The sequence below is a fragment of the Chiloscyllium plagiosum genome, unplaced genomic scaffold (assembly GCF_037043375.1).
Source record: "Chiloscyllium plagiosum isolate Xiang-an unplaced genomic scaffold, Cpla_swu_hap1 HiC_scaffold_46, whole genome shotgun sequence".
Classification (NCBI taxonomy): domain Eukaryota; kingdom Metazoa; phylum Chordata; class Chondrichthyes; order Orectolobiformes; family Hemiscylliidae; genus Chiloscyllium; species Chiloscyllium plagiosum.
In genome coordinates, this window is record NW_028270184.1 from 39728037 (window position 1) to 39752108 (window position 24072).

A 24072-nucleotide genomic window follows, 5' to 3' on the forward strand; every position below is an offset into this window, starting at 1 on the left:
TCCCCGATCAAACGGGTCCCTTTTCCTCCAGGCTGATGGATAATGGGTTTGTTTTCCTTCCTCACAGTTCACGTAGTGACCATCTCCGTCCTGCTTTATAAAGATTGTGGATTGTCTCCATGTGTCAGACGTTACCTGGGGATCATGGCAGCGGCGGATCTCCTGGTCATTATCCTCGACCTGATCCTGTACACGTTCCCATTGTTTATGATGATCAGTTTTATTTCATGACGGACTCCGTCCCTGTGTGTAATATCCACGCTGTCCTTCTTTATGCAAACACTGACTGCTCTGTCTGGTTCACCATCACTTTCATCTTTGATCGGTTGGTGGCCATTTGTTGCCAGAAGCTGAAACGTAAATATTGCAGTGAGAAAACGGCGGCTGTGTTTCTGGGAGCAGTGACTGTGCTGAGCTGTTTAAAGAACATTTCCTGGTATTTTATGCTCACGGCTCGGTATTGGCTGGAGAACTTCCCTGGTTTTGTGATGTACCACTTGCTGCTCGTTACTCCAGTATCTGGGTCACAATCGAGCTCCTCCACCACATTCTAACCCCGTGTGTCCCATTACTCCTGATTCTGCTGCTCAATGTTCTCACCGTCAGATACATTTTAGTGACCAGCAGAGCCCGCAGGAGACTTCGCGCTCACACCAATGGGGACGCTCAGTCTGACGCAGAAATGAGAAACCGAAAAAAATCCATCGTTTTAATGTTTGTGATCTCGGCCAATTTCATCCTGTTATGGTCAACGTTAATGCTGTTTTCGATATGGAACCGGAGGTGGTATTTTGGGTATCAGCCTGTGTATCTCGATAGTTTTGTGCAAGAATTGGGCTTCATGCTGCAGCTCCTCATTTGCTGCACAAACACTGCGATTTATGCCGTGACCCACACTAAGTTCAGGCAGCAGCTGAAGAATGTGCTGATACATCCCTTCACCCAAATCCATCCATCAATCAAATTCCCTCATTAATCAATCCATCCGGGGTTTCTCATTTCAGCTCAGTGTTTCAGCGATGGAGCAGCATGTCGCTATGGTAACAGACTGAGGGTAGTGCTGGTTTCTCCATCCTTATCCCACAGAGGGGGTCACACGGGCACATTTCAATGTTTCTCATAACTCAGGGGCTGGTGAGAAAAGGCACCATCCCACTGACTGTATCCATCACTTCCATTTGTAAACAATAAAAATGTTGATTAAATCGTTCCGAGCAGCAGAGTGAACGATGTTGTTGTGAGTCTTTGTGTTGGAGAAGCTGAGCTGGAGAGAGACAGACTCAGCCCCAAGTCCTGGTCTTCAGGGAAGGGGAGGGAGTGCCCTGAGCTCAGGATCTGCGTTTAACTCCCTCTGTCCCCACCCCGTCCCCAGTGCAGCCTGGCCTCCGCATTGCCTCTCCCCCACTCTTTCTCAGCACTTCTCTCCCTCTCTCAATTGAGAGAGAGGGCGAGAGCGAGGGAGTGTGAGGGTGTGAGAAATTGGGCAAGAAAGAGAGTTAGAGTGGGTGAGAGAGTATTGAGGTGGGATCGAGAGAAAGATGGGACAAAAGAGAAATGGAAGCGAGAGAGAGGAAGTGGGAGAGAGGGCGAGAGAGAGATGAGGGGCAAGGAGAGAGGGGGTGAGAGAAAGAAGGACTGAGAGAGGGAGGCGTTAAGAGATCAAGAAAGAGAGATGGGCAAGAGAGAGATTGAAGGGGGACGAGAATAAGAGCGTGGGGGCGAGAGAGAGGGAGAGGGAGCAAGAGAGGCAGATGGAGCAAGAGAGAGAGAAACAGGGACGAGAAAGAGAGGGAGGCAAAAGAGAGATAGAGGGCGTGAGAGAGAGGGGTCGAAAGAGAGGGGGTGAGGCAGAGAGAAAGGGGATGAGAGAGAGAGCAAGAAAGAGAGCGAGGGCACGAAGACAAGAAAGAGCGCGATGGCGAGAGAGAGACGAGAAAGAGAGGAAGGGCAAGAATGAGAGAGGGCTCCGTGAGAGGGGATTTGAGAGAGAGGGGGTGGGAGACAGAAAGAGTGACAGCGAAAGAGCAGGGGGAAGAGAGGGCGAGATAGAAAGAGAGACAGAGCGAGAGGGAGGGAGGGAGAAAAAAATGAGAGAGAGAACAAGGGGACAGAAGAGAGTCGATGAGAGCAAGCTAGAGGGAGAGATAGGTTCAGAGGGAGGCGTGCGTGTGTGAAAGAGATAGAGACAGGGAGAGAGAGACGGGCGAGTGAGAGACAGATGGAGAGATGGTGAGAGAGAGGAAAGAGAGAGAAAGGGTGAGAAGGAGAGAAGGGTGCGTGAGAGGGTTGTCGAGAGAGAGAGGGGACGAGAAGGGCAGCGGAAGAAAGAGAGAGAGCATGAGAACGAGGGAGCAATAGAGTGGGGCGAGTGAGAGGGGTGCGAGAGGAGGATAGCGAGAGAGAGACATACGAGGAGAGAGAGACAGAGGTCGAGCAGCAGAGAGAGAGAGAGGCTGAGCAAGAAAAAGAGAGGCGCTGCTCAAAAGAGAGAGGAGAGAGGGATGTGGTCGAGAGAGGGGACAAGAGAGAGTGGGGGAAGGCGGCAAGAGAGAGAGAAAGACAGGGGGCGAGAACGAGAGAGAGAAGGGAGGGAGAGAGATGGAGATGAGACGATAGTGACTCGAGACAGAGTGTGAGTGAGCAAGAGGGGATGGGTCGAGAGAGAGAGCCAGAGACAGACAGACAGACAGACAGACAGACAGAGGGGCGAGATGGAGTGGAGAAAGCGACAGAGTGAGAGTGGGTGAGAGAGAGAACATGGAGGAAGAGTGACAGAGCAGGGAGAGACAGGGTGAGGGGGCGAGAGAGGGGCGAGAGAGGGGGCAACAGATGAAGAGAGAGATGGGATGGTGTTGGACGGGGTTGGGGAGAGGCCTGTGTTGGGCTGGGTTTGGGAGGGGGCGGTATTAAACTGGGTTGGGGAGGAGCGGTGTTGGACGGGGATGGGGAGGAGGTGATGTTGGACTGGGTTGGGGAGGGGGCGGTGTTGGACGGAATTGGGGAGCAGGCGATTTTGGAGAAAGGTACAGAGGGGGGCGTGCGTGTATGAAAGAGATAGAGACAGGGAGAGAGAGACAGGGCGAGTGAGAGACAAATGGAGGGATGGTGACAGAGAGGAAAGAGAGAGCAAGGGTGAGAAGGAGAGAAGGGTGCGTGAGAGGGTTGTCGAGAGAGAGGGGGGACGAGAAGGGCAGCGGAAGAAAGAGAGAGAGGATGAGAACGAGGGAGCAATAGAGTGGGGCGAGTGAGAGGGTGTGGGGAGGGGCGGTGTTGGACTGGGTTGGGGAGGGGGCAGTGTCGGATGCGGTTGGGGAGAGTGCGGTTTTGGACGGGTTTAGAGGAGGGGCGGTGTTGGACGGGGTTGGGGAAGGGACGATGTTATACTGGGTTGGGGTTGGCTTTCATGGTCAGTCTGGGGGTGGTGTGTGGACAGCAGTGATTGTCAAGCTGGGGTTTGGTGTTGGGCGGCGGAGAGGGTCAGGCTGGGGGCGCTGTGTGGATGGTGGTGAGGGTCAGGCTGGGGGCGGTGTGTGGACGACAGTGAGGATCAGGCTGGCGGCGGTGTGTGGACAGCGGTGAGGATCAAGCTGGGGGCGGTGTGTGGACTGTGGTGAGGGTCAGGCTGGGGGCGGTGTGTGGATGGTGGTGAGTATCAGGCTGCGGGTCGTGTGTGGATAGCGGTGAGTATCAGCTTGGGAGCGATGTGTGGGCGGTGGTGCGGTTTAGTCTGGGGGCAGTGTGTGGACGGTGGTTAAGGCCAGGCTGGGGGCAGAGTGTGGACAGCGGTGAGGGTCAGAATGGGGACGGTGTGTGGACAGTTGTGAAGGTCAGGCTGGGTGCAATGTGTGGGAGGCAGTGCAGGTCAGGCTGCGAGCGGTGTGTGGACAGCGGTGCCTATCAGGCTGGGGATGGTGTGTGGGCGGTGGTACGGGTCAGGCAGGTGGCGATGTGTGGACAGCGGTGAGGGCCAGGTGGAGGGTGTGTGGAGAGTGGTGAGGGTCGATTTGTGTGTGGAGTATTGACGGCAGTGGGGGAAAGACTGGGAACAGAGTCAAACGGCAGCGAGGGTCAGGCTGGGGGCATTTTGTGAACAGAGGTGAGGGTCAGGCTGGAGGCGGGATGTCGCTGGCAGTGACGGTCAGGCTGGGGGCGGTGTTGAACAGTGGTGAAGGTCAGGTTGAAGGCGGTGTGTGAATGGTGGTGAGAGTTAGGCTGGGGGTGGTGTGCCGGCAGCTGTGAGGGTTAGGCTGAGGGCGGAGTCCAACAGCGCCAAGGATCAGGCTGGGGGAGGTGTGTGGATGGTGGTCAGGGTCAGGCTGAGGGCGGTGTGTGGATGGCAGTGAGTGTCAGGCTGGGTTTGCTGTGTGAACGGTGGTGAGGTTCAGGCTGGGGGTGGTGTGTGAATTCCGGTGAGGGTCAGGGTGCTGGTGGCGTGTGGACGGCAGTGAGAGTCAGTTTGGGGGCTGTGTGTGGAAGGTAGTGAGGGTCAGGCTGGGGGCTGAGTGTGGACAGTGGAGAGGGTCAGGCTGGGGGAAGTGTGTGGACGGTGCTGAGGGTCAGGCTGGAGGCGGTGTTGAATGGCAGAGACCTTCAGGCTCGGGGTGGCATGTGGACCGCGATCAGGATCAGTCAGGGGGCGGTGTGTGGACAGCGGTGAGGGTCAGGCTGGGCCGGTGTGTGGACGGTGGTGAGGGTCAGGTTGGGGGAGGTGTTGAATGGTGGAGCGGGTCAATCTGGGGGCAGTGTGTGGACCAGGGTGAGGGTCCATCTTGGAGCGGAGTGTGGACGGCGGAGAGGCTCAGGCTGGGCGCAGTGTGTGGATGGTGGTGAGGGTCAGGTTGGGGTTTGAGTTGAATGGTGGTTAAAGTAAGCCTGGGGGCAGTGTGTGGACGGCAGAGATGGTCAGGCTGGGGGCGGTGTGTGGAGAGCAGTGAGGGTCAGGCTGAGGGGTGTGTGGACGGCGGTGAGGGTCAGGTTGGGGGCTGTGTGTGGATGGTGGTGAGGGTCATGTTGGGGGTGGAGTTGAATGGCGGTTATGGTCAGCCTGGTGGCAGTGAGTGGACGGCAAGGTGGGTCAGGCTGGGGGGTATGTGGACGGCGGTGAGGGTCAGGCTGGGGACAGTGTGCGGGCAGCGATGAGGTTTAGGCTAGGGGTGGTAAGGGTCAGGCCGGGGTGGTGTTGGACAGCAGTGAGGGTCAGGCTGGGGGCAGTGTGTGGACGGCGGTGAGGGTCAGGCCAGAGGCAGTGTTGAACAGTGGTGAGGGTCAGGCTGGGGGATGGTGGTGGGGGTCAAGGTGGCGTTGGTGTGTGGACGGCAGTGGGTGTCAGGCTGAGGGAGGAGTTTGGGGGCTGTGAGGGTCAGGTTGGGGGCGGTGTGTGGATGGCAGTGAGGGTCAGGCTGGCAGCGGTGTGTTGAAAGGCGGTGAAGGTCAGGTTGGGGGCGGAGTATGGACGGTGGTGAGGGTCAACCTGGGGGCAGTGTATGGATGGATGTGAGGGTCAGGCTGGGGGAAGTGTATGGATGGCAGTGAGGGTCAGGCTGGGGGCGGTGTGTGGATGGTGGTGAGGGTCAGACTGGGGGCAGTGTGTGGATGGCGGTGAGGATCAGGCAGGAGACGATGTGTGGGCAGCTGTGAGGGTTAGGCTGGGGGCAGTGTGTGAACAGTGGTGAGGGTCAGGCTGGGGCTGGTGTGTGCACGGCAGTGAGGGTCAGGCTGGGGACAGAGTGCGAGCAGCTGTGAGGCTGAGGCTGGGGCGGTGTTCGACGGTGCCAAAGGTTAGTCTACGTGTGGTGTGTGGACGGCAGTGAGGGTCAGGTTGGGGTCGGTGTGTGGACAGCGGTGAGGGTCAGGCAGGGGGCGGTGTGTGGACGGGGGTGAAGGTCAGTCTGGGGGGTGTATGGACGGCGGTGAGGGTCAGGCTTGGGACGGTGTTGAACTGTGGTGACGGACAGGCTGGGGGTGATGTGTGGACGGCGGTAAGGGTCGGCCCGGATCCGGTGTGTGGATGGTGGTGGGGGTCAGGCTGGGATCGGTATGTAGTGGGTGGTGAGGGTCAGGCTGGGGGCGGTGTGTAGATGGTGGTGAGGGTCAGGCCGGAGACATTGTTGAACTGCAGTGTGGGTCAGGCTGGGGCGATGTGTGGATGACAGTGGGGGTCAGGCTGGGGGCGATGTGTGGACATCAGTGAAGGTCAGGTTGGGATCAGTGTGTGGATGTCAGTGGGGGTCAGGCTGAGGGCGGTGTGTGGGTGGCAGTGAGGGTCAGGCTGGGGCCGGTGTGTGGCTCGCGGTGGTGGTCAGGCTGGGGTGGAGTGTGGGCAGCGTTGAGGATCAGACTGGTGGTGGAGTTGAACGGCGTTGAGGGTCAGTCTGGCGGTGGTGTGTGGAATGTGGTGAGGGTCAGGCTGGGGGCAGTGTGTGGATGGCGGTGGGGGTCAGGCTGGGGGAGGAGTGTGGATGGCGGTGGGGGTCAGGCTGGGGATGATGAGTGTGGGGCAGTGAGGGTCAGGCTGGGTAGGGTATTGAACGGTGGGGAACGTCAGTCTGGGGATGTGTCTGGATGGCAGTGAGGGTCAGGATGGGGGCAGTGTGTGGGCAGCGTTGACGGTCAGACTGGCAGCGGTGTGTGGATGGCGGTGAGGGTCAGGCTGCGGGCAGTGGGTAGACGGTGATGGGGGTCATGTTGGGGGCGATGTGTGGACGGCAGTGGAGATCAGGGTGTGAGCGGCGTGTGAACGGCGGTGAGGGTCAGTCTGGGCGCAGAGTGAGAATGGCAGTGGGGGTTAGGCTGGGCAGGGTGTTGAATGTTGGGCAATGTCAGTCTGGGGATGTGTGAGGGTCAGGATGGGGGCGGTTTGTGGATAGCGGTCAAGGTCAGGCTGGGAGAGGAGTGTGGAGGGCAGTGAGGGTCAGGCTCTGGCAGTGTGTGGGCAGCGGTGAGGATCAGACTGGCAGCGGTGTGTGGATGGTGGTGAGGGACAGACTGGGAGCAGAGTGTGGGCGGTGGTGAGGGTCTGATTGGGGCGGAGTTGAATGGTGGTGAGGAACAGACTGGGGGCAGTGTGTGGAATGCGGTGAGGGTCAGGCAGGGGGCAGTGTTGAACGGCGGAGAGTGTCAGGCTGGGGGGGTTGTCTGGTTGTGATAAGAGTCAGGCTGGGTGCAGTGTTGAACAGCGGAGAGGGTTAGGCTGGGGGCGGTGTGTGGATGGCGGTGAGGGTCAGGCTGCAGGCACTGTATGGGCAGGTGTGAGGCACAGGCTGGGGTGGTGTGTGGACGGAGGTGAGGGTCAGGCTTGGGGCGGTGAGTGGACGGTGGTGAGGTTCAGACTTGGGGTGGAGTTGAATGGTGGTGAGGATCAGACTGGGGGCAGATTGCGGATTGCAGTGAAGGTCAGGCTGGGGGCAGTGTTGAACGGCGGAGAGGGTCAGGCTGGGGCAGTGTGTGGACGGCGGTGAGGGTTAGTTTTGGGGGGGTGTGTGGACGGCGGTGAGGGTCAGGCCGGGAGTGGTATGTTGACGGCAGTGTGGGTCAGGTTTGTTTCGGTGTGCGTGCGACGTTGATGCTCAGGCTGGGTGCGGTGTGTGTCTGGTGGTGAGGGTCAGGCTTGGGGCAGTATGGAGGTGGTGGTGTGGGTCGGACTGGTGGCAGAGTGCGGATTGCAGTGAAGGTCAGGCTGGGATCAGTGTTGAAGAGTCATTCTGGGGCGGTGTGTGGACGGCGGTGAGGGTCAGGTTTGGGGCGATGTGTGGACGGTGGTGAGGGTCAGGCTGGTATAGGAGTGTGGAGGGCAGTGAGGGTCAGGCTCCGGGCAATGTGTGGGCAGCGGAGAGGGTCAGATTGGCGGCGGTGTGTGGATGGTGGTGAGGGACAGGCTGGAAGCAGAGTGTGGGCGGTTGTGAGGGTCTGATTGGGGTGGAGTTGAATGGTGGTGAGGGACAGTCTGGGGACAGTGTGTGGAATGCGGTGAGGGTCAGGCTGGGGGCAGTGTTGAACAGCGGAGAGGGTTAGGCTGGGGGCGGCGTGTGGATGGTGGTGAGGGTCAGGCTGGGGGCGGTTTGTGGATAGCAGTGAGGGTGAGGCTGGGAGCGGTGTACGTGCGGCGTTGAGGGTCAGGCTGCAGGCACTGTGTGGGCAGCAGTGAGGGACAGGCTGGGGTGGTGTGTGGACGGCGGTGAGGGTCAGGCTTGGTGCGGTGAGTGGACGGCAGTGAGGGTCAGGCTGGGGGCAGAGTGTTGGCGGTGGTGAGGTTCAGACTGGGGGCGGAGTTGAATGGTGGTGACGGTCAGACAGGGGGCAGTGTGCGGATTGCGGTGAAGGTCAGGCTGGGGGCAGTTTTGAATGGCGGAGCGGGTCAGGCTGGGGCGGTGTGTGGATGGCAGTGAGGGTCAGACTGGGGGCAGTGTGTGGGCGGCGGTGAGGGTCAGGCTGGAGGCGGTGTTGTTCGCAGCAGCAAGGGTCAGGATGGGGGCGGTGTATGGACGGCATGACGGTCAGGCTTGGATCGGTGTGTGGTGGGCAGTGAAGGTCAGGCAGGGGGTTATGTGCGGACAGCAGTGAGGGTCAGGCAGGGGGCGGTGTCTGGTCGGCAGTGAGGGTCAGGCAGGGGGTTGTGTGCGGACGCCAGTGATGTCAGGCAGGGAGTGGTGTGTGGACGGCAGTGTGGGTCAGGTTGGGGTAGGTGTGCTGGCGGCGTTGATGGTCAGGATGGGTGCGGTGTGTTTGCGGTGGTGAGGGTCAGGCTGCGGGCAGTATGCAGGTGGTGGTGAGGGTCAGACTGGTGGCAGTGTTCGATGAAAGTGAGGGTCAGGCTGGGTGCGGTGTTCGTCGGCGGTGAGGGTCAGTCTAGGAGTGGTTTGTGGACGGTGGTGAGGGTCAGGGTGGGGGCGGTGTGTGGACGGCCTTGGTGATCAGGCTGGGAACGGTGTGTGAATGGCGGTGAGAGTCAGGCTAGGGCCGATGACGGTCAGGCTCGGGGTGGTGTTGAACAGTGGTTGTATCTGGGAGGGGCGGTCTGTGGACGGCAGTGAGGGTCAGGCTGGGTGCGGTGTTGGTCAGCAGTGCGGGTCAGGCCTGGGGCGGTGTGTGGATGCTGCTGAGAGTCAGGCTTGGGGAGGTGTGTGGATGGCAGTGAGGGTAAGCCTGGGGGCGGTATGTGGATGGCTGTGAGGGTCAGGCTCGGGCGGTGTTGAACGGGGGTGAGGGTCAGGCTGGGGGCGATGTGTGCACGGTTGTGGGACTCAGGCTTGCGGCGATGCGTGGACAGAGGTGAGGGTCAGGATGGGGGCAGTGTGTGGACAGCGGTGAGGGTTAGGTTGGGTACGGGTATTAAATGCCAGTGAGGGTCAGGCTGGGGGCGGTGTGTGGACAGCGGTGAGGGTCAGGCTGGGGATGGTTTTTGGATGGCGGTGAGGATCAGGCTGGGGACGATGAGGGTCAGGCTCAGTGCAGTGTTGAACGGTGGTGCATGTCAGGGTGGCATCGGTGTGTGGACGGCAGTGAGGGTGAGGCTAGGGACGGTTGGACGGCGGTGAGGTTCAGGCAGTGGGCATTGTTGGACGGCGGTGATGGTCATGCTGGAGGCAGTGCGTTGAGGGCAGTGAGGGTCAGGCTGGAGGCGGTTGGACGGTGGTGAGCGTCAGGCTGGGGTCTGTGTGTGGACGGCAGTGAGGGCCAGGCTGGGGACCGTGTTGAACGGCGGTGAGGGTCAGGCTCGGGACGTTGTTGGATTGCAGTGAGGGTCAGGCTGTGGGCGGTGTATGGACAGCTGTGGGTGTCAGTCTGGGGGATTTGTGTCGATGGCGGTGTGAATCAGGCTGGGGGCGGTGTTGGACGTTCGAGAGTGTCAGGCTGGGGCGGTTTTGGACGGCGGTGAGGGTCAGGTTGGGGGCGGTTTGTGGGCGGTAGTGAGGGTCAGGCTGGGGGCGGTGTGTGGATGATGGTGAGGGTCAGGCCGGAGGCGGTGTTGAACTGCATTTTGGGTCAGGCTGGGGGCGATTTGTGGACAGCAGTGAGGGTCAGGCTGGGGGCAATGTGTGGATGACAGTGGGGGTCAGGCTGGGAGCAATGTGTGGACAGCAGTGAAGGTCAGGCTGTGGCCAGTGTGTGGGCAGCGTTGAGGGTCAGACTGGCAGCGGTGTGTGGGTGGCGGTGAGGGTCAGGCTAGGGGCGGAGTGTGGACTGTGGTGAGTGTCAGACTAGGGGTGGTGTGTGGATGGCGGTGAAGGTCAGGCTGCGGGCAATGTGTGGACAGCAATGAGGTTCATGTTGGGGGCGATGTGTGAACGGCGGAGGGGATCAGGGTGTGGGTGGTTTGTGAAATGCGGTGAGGGTCAGGCTGTGGGCAGTGTGTGGACGGAGATGAGGGTCATGTTGAGAGCGATGTGTGGACGGCGGTGGGGATCAGGATGTGGGCGGTGTGTGGACGGCGGTGAGGGTCAGTCTGGGCGCAGAGTGTGGATGGCAGTGAAGGTCAGGCTGGGAGAGGTGTGTAGAGGGCAGGGAGGGTCAGGCTCCGGGCAGTGTGTGGGCTGCGGTGAGGGTCAGACTGGCGGCGGTGTGTGAATGGTGGTGGGGGACAGGCTGGGAGCAGAGTGTTGGCGGTGTTGAGGGTCTGACTGGGGCAGAGTTGAATGGTGGTGAGGAACAGACTGGGGGCAGTGTGTGGAATGCGGTGAGAGCCAGGCGGGGAGCAGTGTTGAAAGGCGCTGAGGGTCAGGCTCGGGACGTTGTTGGATGGTGATGAGGGTCAGGCTGTGGGCGATGTTGGACGGTGGAGAGGGTCAGGCTGGTGAGGTGTTGGACGGCGGTGAGGGTCAGGTCGGGGGTGGATTGTGGACGGTGGAGAGGATCAGGCTGGGGGCGGTTTATGCATGACAGTGAGTGTCATGATGGGGCGGCATTGACGGCGGTGTGGGTCAGACTGAGGGCGGTAAGTGTACGTTGGTGAGAGTCAGACTGAGGGCGGTGTGGACAGTGGTGAGAGTAAGCCTGGGGACTGTGTTTGACGGCGGTGTTGGTCAGACTGAGGGCGGTGTGGACAGCATTGAGAGTCAAGTTGGGTGCGGTGTTCAGACCGCAGTGAGGGTCAGGCTGAGGGCAATTTGTGGCCAGCAGTGAATGTCAGGATGGGGCCAGTGTGTGGGCAGTTGTGAGGTTCAGGCTGTGGGCAGTGTATGGAAGGCTGTGGGTGTCAGGCTGGGATAGTGTGTGGACGGCAGTGAGGTTCAGGCTCTGGGCGGTGTGTGGACAGTGTTGAGGATCAGGCTGGAGGCGGTGTGTGGACTGCAGTGAGGGTCAGGATGGAGAGGTGTTGAACGGTGGTGAGGGTCAGGACGGTGGCGGTGTGTGGACATCGGGAAGGGTCAGGCTGCTTGCAGTGTGTGGACGGCGATGAGGGTCAGGGTGTAGGCAGTGTGTTGGAAAGGTTGGAAAATGTTACTCTAGAAAGGGACTTACACCTTCTTTCTGTTTCATTCTTCACTGACCTCCGCCGTCCATACAGGGCAGTGAGTTCTGAAGCCAGGAGTCAATGCTGGGAATGGAATGTAGCTGTAACATTGAAACGTATCCGGATTTCCCGTTACAACTGTCACTGAAAGCAATATTGCAGGATCAAAAAGCAGTTAGGAAGATGAATGGTGTGTTGAGCTTGATTTCAGGGGGATTTGAGTCCAGGAGTAAGGGGGTCTTACTGCCGCTGTACAGTGCATTGGTGAGCCCCATCTCGAACATTATGCAGTATTGTGTGCAGTTTTGGTCTCCTTATCTCACAAAGGACAAACCTGTCATTGAGTGAGGTAGTAAAGGATGACCAGTCTGATCTCTGGGATGACAGGCTTGTTGTGGGAAAAGAGTTTGGGGCGACTGAGCCTGTATTCCATATGTTTTAGCAAAACGAGTGGAGACATAAGTGAAATAAATAGAAGTGTGACAGGGCGAGACAGATTAGAAGCAGGGATGATAATTTTGGAGCCATTTCAGAGACCATTGAAGAGTTTATCACATGTCTGTGCGTCTGGAGTCACTTTTAGGCCAGACCAGGAAACCACGGGAGATCCACTTCCTGAAAGTACATTGGAGAAGCGAACTGCTGTTTACAATCGACATTGGCTTCAGGTTAACTAAAACTGACACCAGATTTTAGATCTCGATAATTTATTATTTGTTTTTTTAACTTGCACCTGCTGCCAGAGCATTATCATGGTCTGGATTTGTAATCCAGCGACATTTCCACAACAGCACCATCTCCACATGAGGACCTGTCAGAAACAACGTTGACCAGATTATTTCTGTGCTGCGTGACAGCTCTGTCAAAAAGAACTCCCACCAATTTGACTGACGTGATGGGACCGAGGAAGTGGTAATTGTTCAAATTGTTAGTATTCCCCTTTTAGGGGATTGGACATATCTGAGTAATTTTCCACATTGCCAAGTAGATATCAGAGTTGGAGCTCGAATGAAACAGTTTCTCCAGGGACACAGCGTGCTGTGCAGCACAAGTCTTCAATTCTATTGCAGGAATGGTCTTAGTGTAAAAGACAAGGATGTCGTGTCTGCACCATCCTCAGCCAGAAGTATTGAGCCGATGATCCAACTCACCCTCGCCATGATGCCCACAGAATCACAGATGCCAGCCTTCAACCAAGTCGATCCGCTGCAATTGACATGAAGAAACAGCTGAACACAGTAGATCCGATATTTGTTCAGCTGTTTCTTCATGTCAATTGTAGCGGATCGACTTGTTGAAGGCTGGCATCTGTGATTCTGTGTGCATCATGGCGAGGATGAGTTGGATCATCGGCTCAACACTTCTGGCTGAGGATGGTGCAGACATGACATCCTTGTCTTTTACACTGAGGCTGCAGGGCTATTTGATTATTTAGGATGGGGATGCTTGTAGAGCGCTTTCCTCTGTCGTTTGTTTAATCGTCCATCACCATCTATGACTGAATGTGGCAGGACTGCAGAGCTTCCATCAGATCTGTTGGTCAAGTCCGGTAGCTTTAATGGGTTAGCATCAGGTTTAGGTTCGCATAGTTCTGACCCTGACATGTTCATCCACACTCGTCACTGAGCCATAGATCGTGTTGATAGTAATGGCAGATTGAAGGATTATCCCTGGGCAAAAAAGTTGCAGGTTGTGGTTGAATGCAGGTCTGCTTCTCCTTCTGCTGTGGTCTGCAGCACTACATGATTACATAGTTTTGAGCTGCAATATCTGCAATGCAATTCTGCTGTCTATCCCTTAGTTCACATCGAGACCCATTTACCCATCATCCCTCTACTCAATGACTTACTCTGGTTTCTGATGTGATAGTACTTCCGTTTTCAAATTTTCATTCTGCTGAGGGTCTCTCCCGGGTCGTGCTTTCTCTGATACATTTCACAAAAGCATTTAACTGATTTTAATTCAACTGTTTAATTCATCTAAATCTTTTCCTTGAGTAATGCCATCTTCTGTGTTTAAGTTGAATGTGTTTCCCTCTGTTTCTCTCCCTGACCATGATTAAGAGCTCTGTAGTATCAGTGATACCAGCCTTTTGTAGCTTCAGAGCCAATGAATTATCTGGATTCCCAATAATCTTCATCACATTGTATGTTTTCTCTATTGGTTTGATGCTGTTCCTGACTTGCCTTATTGTTCGTGGCTGCGTTGTCCTCCCATGTGTATGTTTCATCTTCTTTGGGATGAATTTTATTATCTTCTGAATTATCCCCAGATAAGGGGATTGTCTTTCCTGCTCGGCTCTCCTTCCAATTAACTCTGGCCAGCTCCTCCCAAATATCTTTGTAGTTACATTGCTCAATTATAATCACGTTACATCAAGAAGAGAACAGTAGACAAAACCTAAAGAAGGAGTTTTGAGAGAAGGGACACGATGAATAATTGGGGGATTTCTTAACTAGATAAAAAGAGAGGACGAGAGGTAGGATATAGATGTGGAGATGTGTGAAATGCGAAAACTAGATTATCGAAAGAAGTAGATGTATATCCCTCAATGTTTTGGCAATTCCTGTGTGCTATGGTCCTTTGTACAGTGCATGTATGTACAACAGAGTAATATGTTCAAATGCTGGGTCTGATGCCAGAATTTTTCTCTCCAATAATATGACAGACACTAGCTTTGGAAAGAACCCAACAGGCCATATATTTAATTCCTGATAGAAAGGGGATTAACTGAAATAAGTTGGGACACCATAAGCAAGACTTAACACACATCCTGATAAGAATGAGAGACAAGACTAGGGAACCCCAGTAAAGGCAGAACGTTGAGAGAAGGGAAACATATAACTTCAGATGAGGATCAGATAATGTGTTAATGAGTTTATAAATATTATACATCATGTGCACCCATTTTTCGTTAACTGTGTCTCCGTTGTTCATTCAGAATGTGTTGGACACATATGAACAATCTTCCTTATCTGAACACACACTGATTAAACAGTGTATATAAAATCATTTTTCCCCCGTTTCAAACTGTCCTGTTGTCCTGCTACCAGGATACATAAACACCAACTGGCCATCAAAAGACATGACCCACTATCACTAGTTTCCATAGGTACAGACAAAGAAGGACACCACTTTTACTAGGACTCCACACACATCCTAGGACAGGCAATACAAAGACATGCACGAAAGTTCTGAGAGGATGACAATCTAACCAGAAGTACATTAATAAACACAGCAATTTAGATCCTATCTACCTTCCCTTGAAACAAAGAACTGGAAATGACATCACCCACCTTAAGAAACCAAAACCTATGAATAGAGAGGTAGGACACATCATCAGTGTATCACCAGAGACTCTCACTGATGATGTTACCTAGTCATGGTGACGAAACATCTGAAAACAAGCCTTCCAGCCCTGCGAGTTAACTCACATATTTATAAATTGTTATTTTTCTTTTAATAGTGGAATTTAGGACTTCTCTGTCACTCGTATTGAACAGATTACGAGGCGAGGTGAGTTTTTCTGGGTGTGTGGTTTTAATTAATAGAGGGGCTCGACATTGACATCAAAACAGTTTGAGGGCTTGTTGTATGGGATTTGGACAGATTGGGTGTCGAAAAGGTCCCATCAGATTCCATCACCTGACAGTTAAATACAACAGGTGAGAAAATTCATTTAATTTTGTTTCCTTGTGGTTGGTTAAATTAAAAGAAATGGCTTTTAATATTGCTAAACAGATTCTGGGGTTTGAAGATGAATCCCAAGTTTGACAAGAAAGTTTAGAAAGACAGAGGAAGGAAAAACTTTTAGAATTAACAAATAGCTTAGGATTGGGTTGCACCAGGGACAAAATGAAAGCTGAAATTGTAATGTAGTTGGCCAAGGACTTTGATGTATCAGAGAAACAGGCAACTGCAGTCGAGTGAGAAAGAACTTAAATTGCAATTGTGGCAACTGGAATTAGAAGATAAAGAAAGAGACAGAAAGTGTGATAGAGTAAAAAAGAGTAAGAGAAAGAGACGAAAAAGAAAGAGAGACAATTTGATATTCAGAAGTTGGGAATTAGATAAGAAAGTTAAATTAGCAGAATGAAGATGAAGGGAGGACGTAGGGATATATACAACTATGTTAATACATTGCCATATTTCGGTGAGAAAAATGTCAAAACCTTTTTTATTACATTGGTAATATTGGCATAGCAGATGGTGTGTCCAATGAACTTGTGGGTAATGCTAGTACCGACTAAGCTGGTGGGCACAGTTAGTGAGATATGTGCAGTGCTAGCAGATGAGGGATCAAGAGATTATGCAGATGTCAGACAGACAATTTTGAGTGTTTATGAATTGGTACAAGAAGCATATAGACAGAGGTTCAGAAATGTAGAGACCGAACGAGGTCAGAGTTATGTTGAGTTTGAAAGAATTAAACACAGTCATTTTGATAGATGGGTGTGGGCCTTAAAAATGGGGCTCGAACGGAGATTATTCTGCTGGAGAAGATGAAAGACTCACTTCCAGTTATGTTAAGAATTCATATGAATGAACAAAAAGTTCAAGAAGTGAGAAGCGTGGCAGAAATGGCAGGTAAATATGCATTGGTGCATGAGATTAAATTTAGCTTCTGGGAGGATTGTCATCCTGGGAACGATAGAAATTGGGAGAAGGGGAGATCCTACGCTACAAGACATAGAGTAAATAATCGTGGCAATAGTTTACCACAGGTGAAAGAAGAAGCCCAAACGGGTTGAAAGGTGGTGAAAGGTCTCAAGTGTTCTCACTATAACAGTGTGGAACTCATAAAATTAAAGTGCCAATGGTTTAAGAAGGAAAAGCTGTTTTCACTGCAGTAAGCTGGGACACACCGGGCTGGGCGTTGAAGGAAGACACTTTGGGGAAAGATGTGGTAGAAGAAGCTAAGCCCAGTGGCATTAGTGAACCTGGTAAAGGAGATCCCAAGTGGAGCCGAGGAGCTGCAGGAGAGTGCACATACTAGGCAGGGGCTGGGTATGGAGTCAGTGCCTGATCTCTATAAAGAATTCGCCTCCGTAGATAAAGTTTCCGCAGAAAGGTAGAGGGGGGAGGGAGGCGTGGATGAGAAATTATAATTTTGGGAGATACGGGATCTGCTCAGTCTCTAACAGTTGAGAAGTGAGGCACCGGAAAAGTACAACAGATCAGGGAGCATCCGAAGAGTAGGACAATCGACATATCAGGCATAAACCCATCGTCAGGAATTTGGTGTGGGGGACAAGGAGGCTGAAAGATAAATAGGAGAGTAGGAGCTGGGCTGGTGGGAGGGTCACTGGGAAGGTGATCGGATGATGTAGTTGGGAGTGATAGTGATATGTCGGAGGTGAGAGTGGAGTCGATACGTGGGAAGGAAGATGTAAAGTTGGGACAGTTCAAGAGGGCGGGGCTAATTTGAACGGTTGGATCTGGGATGAGATTGGGGAGGGGAGATTTGGAAATTGGTGAAGTCAAAGTTGATGCTGTATAGTTTGGGGGTTCCAGCTGTCCTACCACCTATCCACTTCACCCTCCTCTCCGACCTATCACCACCACACCACACCTGTATCTACCTATCGCCTTCCAAGCTACCTCCCACCCAGCTGCACCCCCACCCTCCTATTTATTTCTCAGCCCCCTTCCCCCTCCCTTGCCCCCCCCCCCCACTTTCCTGATGAATGATTTGTGCCTTAAACGTCAACTCTCTTGCCCCTCGGATGCTGCCTGAACAGCTGTGCTTTTCCACCCACACAGTTTTCAACTCTGATCTCCAGCATCTGCAGTCCTGTCAGGTGACCCATTAAATTGCTTGCCATCGGAGATGCCCCAAATAACTCTACTCAGTTTACTTCCTTTGAGTTAATGTTCATACATGAAGTGAGAGGTCCTTTGAAATTAATTATATATTAATTGACAGGACCGAAGTCGAAGATCTCAGACTTGGATTATGTTTGTGAGTTGAGGGCGAGATGAGATGGAGCAGATGAGTTAGCTAAACAGCACCCGCAGAGGGCGCAGCATAGAGTGAAGCAGGTGGCAGATAAAAACTCTGAAACTTTGACGATTTCCCATGGGGATGACATATTATTATTGCCACCAATGGTAGGAAATCCCTTCAAAGCCAGGTCTATTGGCACCTTCCAAATTAAAAAATGTTGAGTCAGTTAAAATATCTGGTAAAGATACCGGATATGACAAAAAACGTTATCGTGTATGCCATGTGAATGAATACTGCTCTCGCCACATTTTAGACTCAGGAACAGAGCTGTGGCCAAATGAACAAATTGTGCAGTTTATCTGTATTATGTAGTGATCTTAAGCAAGTGATTGAAAGCGCACATATTACCAGAGCATGTTGAATGATTCCAAGAAGCAAATTTGGTAATAAACTTAAAGAAAACAGAATTCGCGAAGGCAGAGGTGATGTACTTGGGACATTACATTGGACATGGAAGGTTAACCCCATGGAACACAAAGACGAAGGACTTTGAGGAATTTCTAATACCATCCCCGAAAATGAGGCGCTTCGATTTTTGGAACTGAGTGGATTCTATCGAAAGTTTGTTGCAAAATTCAGCAGCGTATTGGCACCACTTATGGATTTATTAAAGAAGAACACAGAATTGTGGTGGATAAAACAATGCCAGGAGGCATTTGAGAATTTTAAAGCAGGATTAATCACCCCACCAGTTTTAGCTGAACCAAATATTTTGAATCCCTTTGAAAATTGTGTTTGATGCTAGGGATATTGGGGCCGGACATGCATTGATAAAGAAAGCTGATGATGGAATTGAATGGCCAATTAGCTACTTGTCGAAAAAAAACTCAATATCCACCAGGTAAAAATACAGAATCTCCATTATTGAAAAAGAATGATTGAGTTTGGTACTGGCCTGACAACATTTTAATGTTGTCAGCACAACAACGACAATCCTCTCGCATTTTTTTTTTGGAATATTTTAATATCAGAATATGAGTCTATTTCCTTGGAGTCTTATGTTACAACTTTAAACTTACAAAATGTGCATGCTGTGGGTACTAAAAATGTGATAACAGATGTGTTGTCGCAGATCTAAAGGAAAAAATGTGGATAAGATTTGACATTTCCCAGTGTTATATAGGTGTGCAGAATTAATATGAATGGTATAACTGAGATTAATACTTTCATATTTCATAATGATGCTATCATGTTAGAGCAACGATTAGGAGACAGTGAGGACTGCCGATGCTGGAGATCAGAGTAGAGAATGGATTGCTGGAAAAGCACAGCAGGTCAGGCAGCATCTGAGAAGCAGGAGAATTCATGTTTCGGTCATAAGCCGTTCATCAGGGATCTGCATCGATTATCTCATTCTGTTCCTGTGTAATTGCGTTGAGGTGGGAATGGCCTCCTCCTGTTCCTGTATAAGTGGCTCAAGGGGCTGAATGACTTCCTCTTGTTCCTGTGTAATTGACTCAAGGGGCTGAATGGCCTCATCCTATTGCTGTGTCAGTGACTCAACGGACCGACTGGCTTATTCCTCGTCCAATTGGACAAGGCCAAGGGCCTGACTGAGTTACCCCTGGTTCTTGTTTAACGGCTCGATGTAGTGACAATTGTGATGATGCTGTTGCTTTAAGAGGTTATTTTGTCCTGGATTATTTTAAGCGAGAGATTGAACGATTATTACCAAGCTGGCTAGTTAAGACCACTTGAGTAAACAGCTAGGGAGGCCTTGGGTTTAGTTTAATGAAGCCTGAATGGGTGTGGCCAGCTCTCACAAATTAAGATCTCTGGGTTTGGGTTTATCAGTAACATCAGAAACTATTGGGGTCTACACAGAGTTGAAAGCTTCAGTGAATGTCTCCTGGCTGCGACTCTGTCTGAATGTTCTCTTGATGCTGTTTTTAATTCATGGATTGGAGAAATGTTTGTGACAATCTGTGTCTGAATATTCCTTTTTGCCAAGGGCTGTGTTTATTAGATTTCCCTATATTGGAACAGTTCATTAGTAATAGTTCCTAGATCTATTATTCTGTTAACTTGCCAATAGAATAAAGTTATTCTAAATTCCCCTTTCTTTGGTTTCATTTCACCTTCCGTGTTTAAATAAATGGTGTTTTGCTTCACACCGAGTAGTTTGACCAGTCACATTGCAGCTGGAACAGACAATTAATTCTCCTTTAAAATCTGAAAATTAGAGGTTAGGCTATTGCCTTCAAATATTTTCGAGGCGCTCTAGTGTGGTCCATCACACTGGACTCCTTCTCTTCCTGAGTAATAGGCTGGAGGCACTGAATGGGCTGTCCCTGTTCTTCTCCAATAGTGTCAATGGGCTGAATAACTTGCTCATATTCCTGTGAAACCACCGTGAGGTGCTGAACGAACTCTTGTTTTACTGTGGCAATGTGCAGTGCCCGCCAGTGCTGTTACATGAATGTTACAGACACTTTAACAGCACATGCCTGAATGGTGTCTGTGTCTTACTGCACATGGACACAGACCAATTCAGGAGCTGACAGGGGACAAAATGTTCTGAACATTGTAGAATCTTCAGTGACAATCGCCACTTCTGATCTTATGGTGGGGAAGGTGGGGCGGGGACACATTGATGAAGCAGCTGAAGCTGTTTGTGAAGAGGAAGCTACCCTGAGGATTTCCCACAGAAATGACCCAGGACTGAGATGGTGAACATCTTCCTTTGTGCCATGTTTGACTCCAAACTCTGGAGAGTTTACTCTGATTCCCATTAAGTCCAGTTTTGTTAAGCTCCTTGATGTAAACAGAAGTCAACCACTGCCATGATATCAGGGCCGGTCATTTTTACCTGAACCCTGGTGCCATCCTTTTTTGTTCATATCAAGAGGCCATGGCATAGGAGCAGCAAATGTTTTCTTCAAAAGATTGGTATTGAATGTCAGGATTTCTCTTCTCAAGGGTGTTCGGGAAGCAAGATGACTGAAAGCATTTGAAGAGGGGGTTGATGGATATTGACCTTTCAGAGAGTTGAGGGCAATGAAGAATTGGGTATGAAAGAGGATTTGAGACCAAGAGTGGATCGGCCAAGATCTTAGTGAAGGGCAAGTCAGGCTTGGAGAGTGAACGACCTGCCCCTGTTTCTGATGTTCTCACATTCTGTTAATGGAAAGTTAGTGGGTGTTATTTTCATGAATGTGAAATTACTGAATACTGCAGCCAGGAGACCAGAGGATTTTGTGAGCCATCTCTGGGTGAGGTATATGGGCTACATTTACAGTGAATCTGGGTCTATACATGATCAACAAGTGAAACACAAGTTTCAGAGACGGGAATCTCTGTAAAGAGAGATGAGGGGCCTCTTTCGTACACAGCCTGGGTTTTTCAATTACATTTCCCAAATCATTTCAAAGCATGTGGCAGCCTTGAAGGGATGAATGGTCTCCTCTAATTCCGTGCATTAGGTTATAGATGTAAGTAGCCTCCAACTGTTCCTGTCTAGCAGGTTTAAGGGGCTGAATGGAACAAAGAAACATGGGACTGAGGAACAGGAGTGGGTCATTAGATGCTTTGACCCTTCTCCACCAGGCACTAAGATTGTGCCTGATCAGGTTGTGTTATCAGCCCCACTTTCCTGTTTGTGTCCAATTATCTGTAACTCACTTCTCTTGTAATTAATTAACTAACACAGCTTTGAGTCCATGTGAACAGTGAGGCACAATCAAACTTCCAGTGAAGAGAATTCCGACTTGAAAGGTCCTTTAAAAATTTTTCGCCATCCCTCTTATAGAATCAGAGAGTCATGCAGAACGGAAACAGACCCGTTAGTCCAATCTGTTCACTCCAATCAGATATCAAATCTGATCTCGTCCCATTTGCCAGCATTAGGCCAATATTCCTCCTGTGATTGTACCCGCCTTGACCACTTCCTCTGACAACATTCTCTGTGTGAAATGTTTACCTTCAGGTCCCTTCTAAATCATTCGCCCTCTCCCTTTCAACCTATGCTGTCTTGTTCTGGACTCCCCTATCCTTGGGAGCAGAACGTGGCTGTTCAGAATATCCATGCCCCTGATGGTTTTATAAACCTCTGTAATGTCACCCCTCAGCCTCTGACACTCCAGGAGAAAGCACCTCAACCTAATCAACCTTTCCCTAAAGTTCAAACTTCCAATCTTGGATCATCTGTGTAAATCTTTGCTGCAGACAACCGAGTTGTACGCAGTATTCTTAAAGTGGCCTCACCAACATCCTGGGAGAGTTGGATTTGGCTGAATTCCCTTTACTTTAGGCAGTGAGGAGATTTCAGTGAATTCTGGTCAGGGATCATCCAAAGGGCAGCACTGTGGTTAACACTGCTGCCTCACAGCACCAGGGACTTGGGTTCGATTCCAGTCTTGGGTGACTGTCTGTGTGGAGTTTGCACATTCTCCCCTTGTCTGTGTGAGCTTCTAATGGGTGATCCAGTTCCCTACCACAGCTCAAACTGTGTAGGTTCGGTGGATTGGTCATGCTAAATTGTCCGTAGTGTTCAGGGATTTCTAGGTTATGTGCATTAGTTAGGGGTAAATATAGGAAAATGGGTTGGGAATGTTGGTATGGACTTGTTGGGCCGAAGGGCCCGTTTCAACACTGCAGGGATTCTATATAAATAAGAATGGCAACAACGACTGTAGAGTTTTTTTTTAGCTCGCACACATTGCTGTGATGAGGAACAATGAAGAAGAGAGAGTGCAATAGGCCGTTTCTTCTCAGGCAGATTATATTTTCTCCCTCTCTGAGTTGAATCACACGGTAATGTCATTGTTTCCCAAATTGGACCATGTGAGGTCCCTTGTACATTATCCAAACTATGTCTCCATCACATTCCCTGTTCCATGTAGGTGCATCATTGCTGCTGTCATACACAGACCTATACCCTGAGCAGCAAATGGTCTCGGTCGATTTGAAATATGTTTACATGGCCCTGTGTCATTAAAAAATAAAATGTTTGATGTACTCAGAATACCTGTGTTAAAATGAATGCATTTTTAAAAAATGCAGAAATTGCTGGAAAAACTCGGCAGGCCTATCAGTACCCAGCATGCCTTTTACATGCTGTAGTTGTACCAGCCTCGACCACTTCCTCTGGCCGATCATTCCATACGCGCACCACTATCTGCGTGAAAAGGTTCCTCTTAGGCCTCTTCAAAGCCTTTCCCCTCTTACGTTCAACCAATGGCCTTCTGGTTTTGGACGCCCCTAACATGGGGAAAAACCCTGACTACTCACCCTATCCATGACCATTCTGATTTTATAAGCCTCTACTGCTGCGAAATGGGACCCCAATCAACACGAATAGCTGTATTTTCAGTCATCCTGGGCCTAAATTCTGAAATGCAATACTGACACCGCTTCCTTACCTCTGCAACAGGCAGGATTTGAATCCAGTCCTACTAGACCAGAGCTAGGAAAAATGCTACCACACAAGTTCAGGAATTTGAATCAAATCCAGAGTTCTGGCTCAGAGGCAGGGACACTACCCACTACACTACCATACCCAGACTTTGGGTCATATGGTAAGTGCCAGCTTTCAGCTCAGTGTGGATTTATTATAATCAGGTTACCATTACTGAACTACACAAAACACTTTGTATTGTTAAACAAATGCAAGATATTTGTCTCAACTGTAGGATGTTGAGTCCACGTGCTATGCCATCAAAATTAACTATGACCATCTTTAATCGCTATTAACTGTCGTCTGCAATATTAGGGAAAGAAGTCCTGCAGACACACCCAGCCCAATGAAGGGTTCTCGAATAGATTTTATTCACTGAACACACAGACGACGAAAAAGCATATTTTCTGGTCCCAAAATACCGATCACACTTACCCACCTCTAACGTGTGACTGCCCTCTTCCTAAAACCATGGAATGATACCAGGCCGCTGATTACTGTCCAGCTTCTCCTCCCCACTGACTGTGTCTGCAAGCTGTCCCTCCTCTCCTAACCATACAAGGCAACCCGAGCTCAGGGTCTTTGGAAAACTCAAGGCCGAATTGTGCAGGCATCCTGGAGACGGGGAGGATATTTTAAAGGGGGAGAGTGAGGAGGTGGTTATGTCACACACTGGGCTGAGGGGTGGCAGATGGAGTTTAGTTTGGATTAATGTGAGGTATTGGGTTTGGTAAATCAAACAGGAGCAGGACCTATACAATTAAAAGCAGGGCCTTTGGCAGTGTTGGAGAACAGAGACCTAGGCCATCAGGTATAATTCTTTAAAATTTGCATCTCATATAGATAGTGTGGTTAAGGAGGTGTTTAACACACTTGTCTTCGGAGGTCCGACCTTTGAGTGTCGGAATTAGGATGTCATGTTGAGGTTGTACAGGACATTGGTGAGACCTCTTCTGGAATACTGTGTCCAGTCTGGTCATCCTGCCCGCTCATTCCATAGCCACACCACCCTCTGGGTAAAAACGCTGTCCCGTAGGTCACTTTTAAATGTTTACACTCTCACCTTAAGGCTATATCCTCTAGTTTTGGTCTCCTCTACACTTAGAAAATACCTTGACTATTCACTTTGATATTACTGACCTTGATATTATTAAGCTGGAGAGGGCTCAGAAGAGATTAACCTGGATGTTGCTGGGAGAGGAGGGATTTAGCGATAAGAGA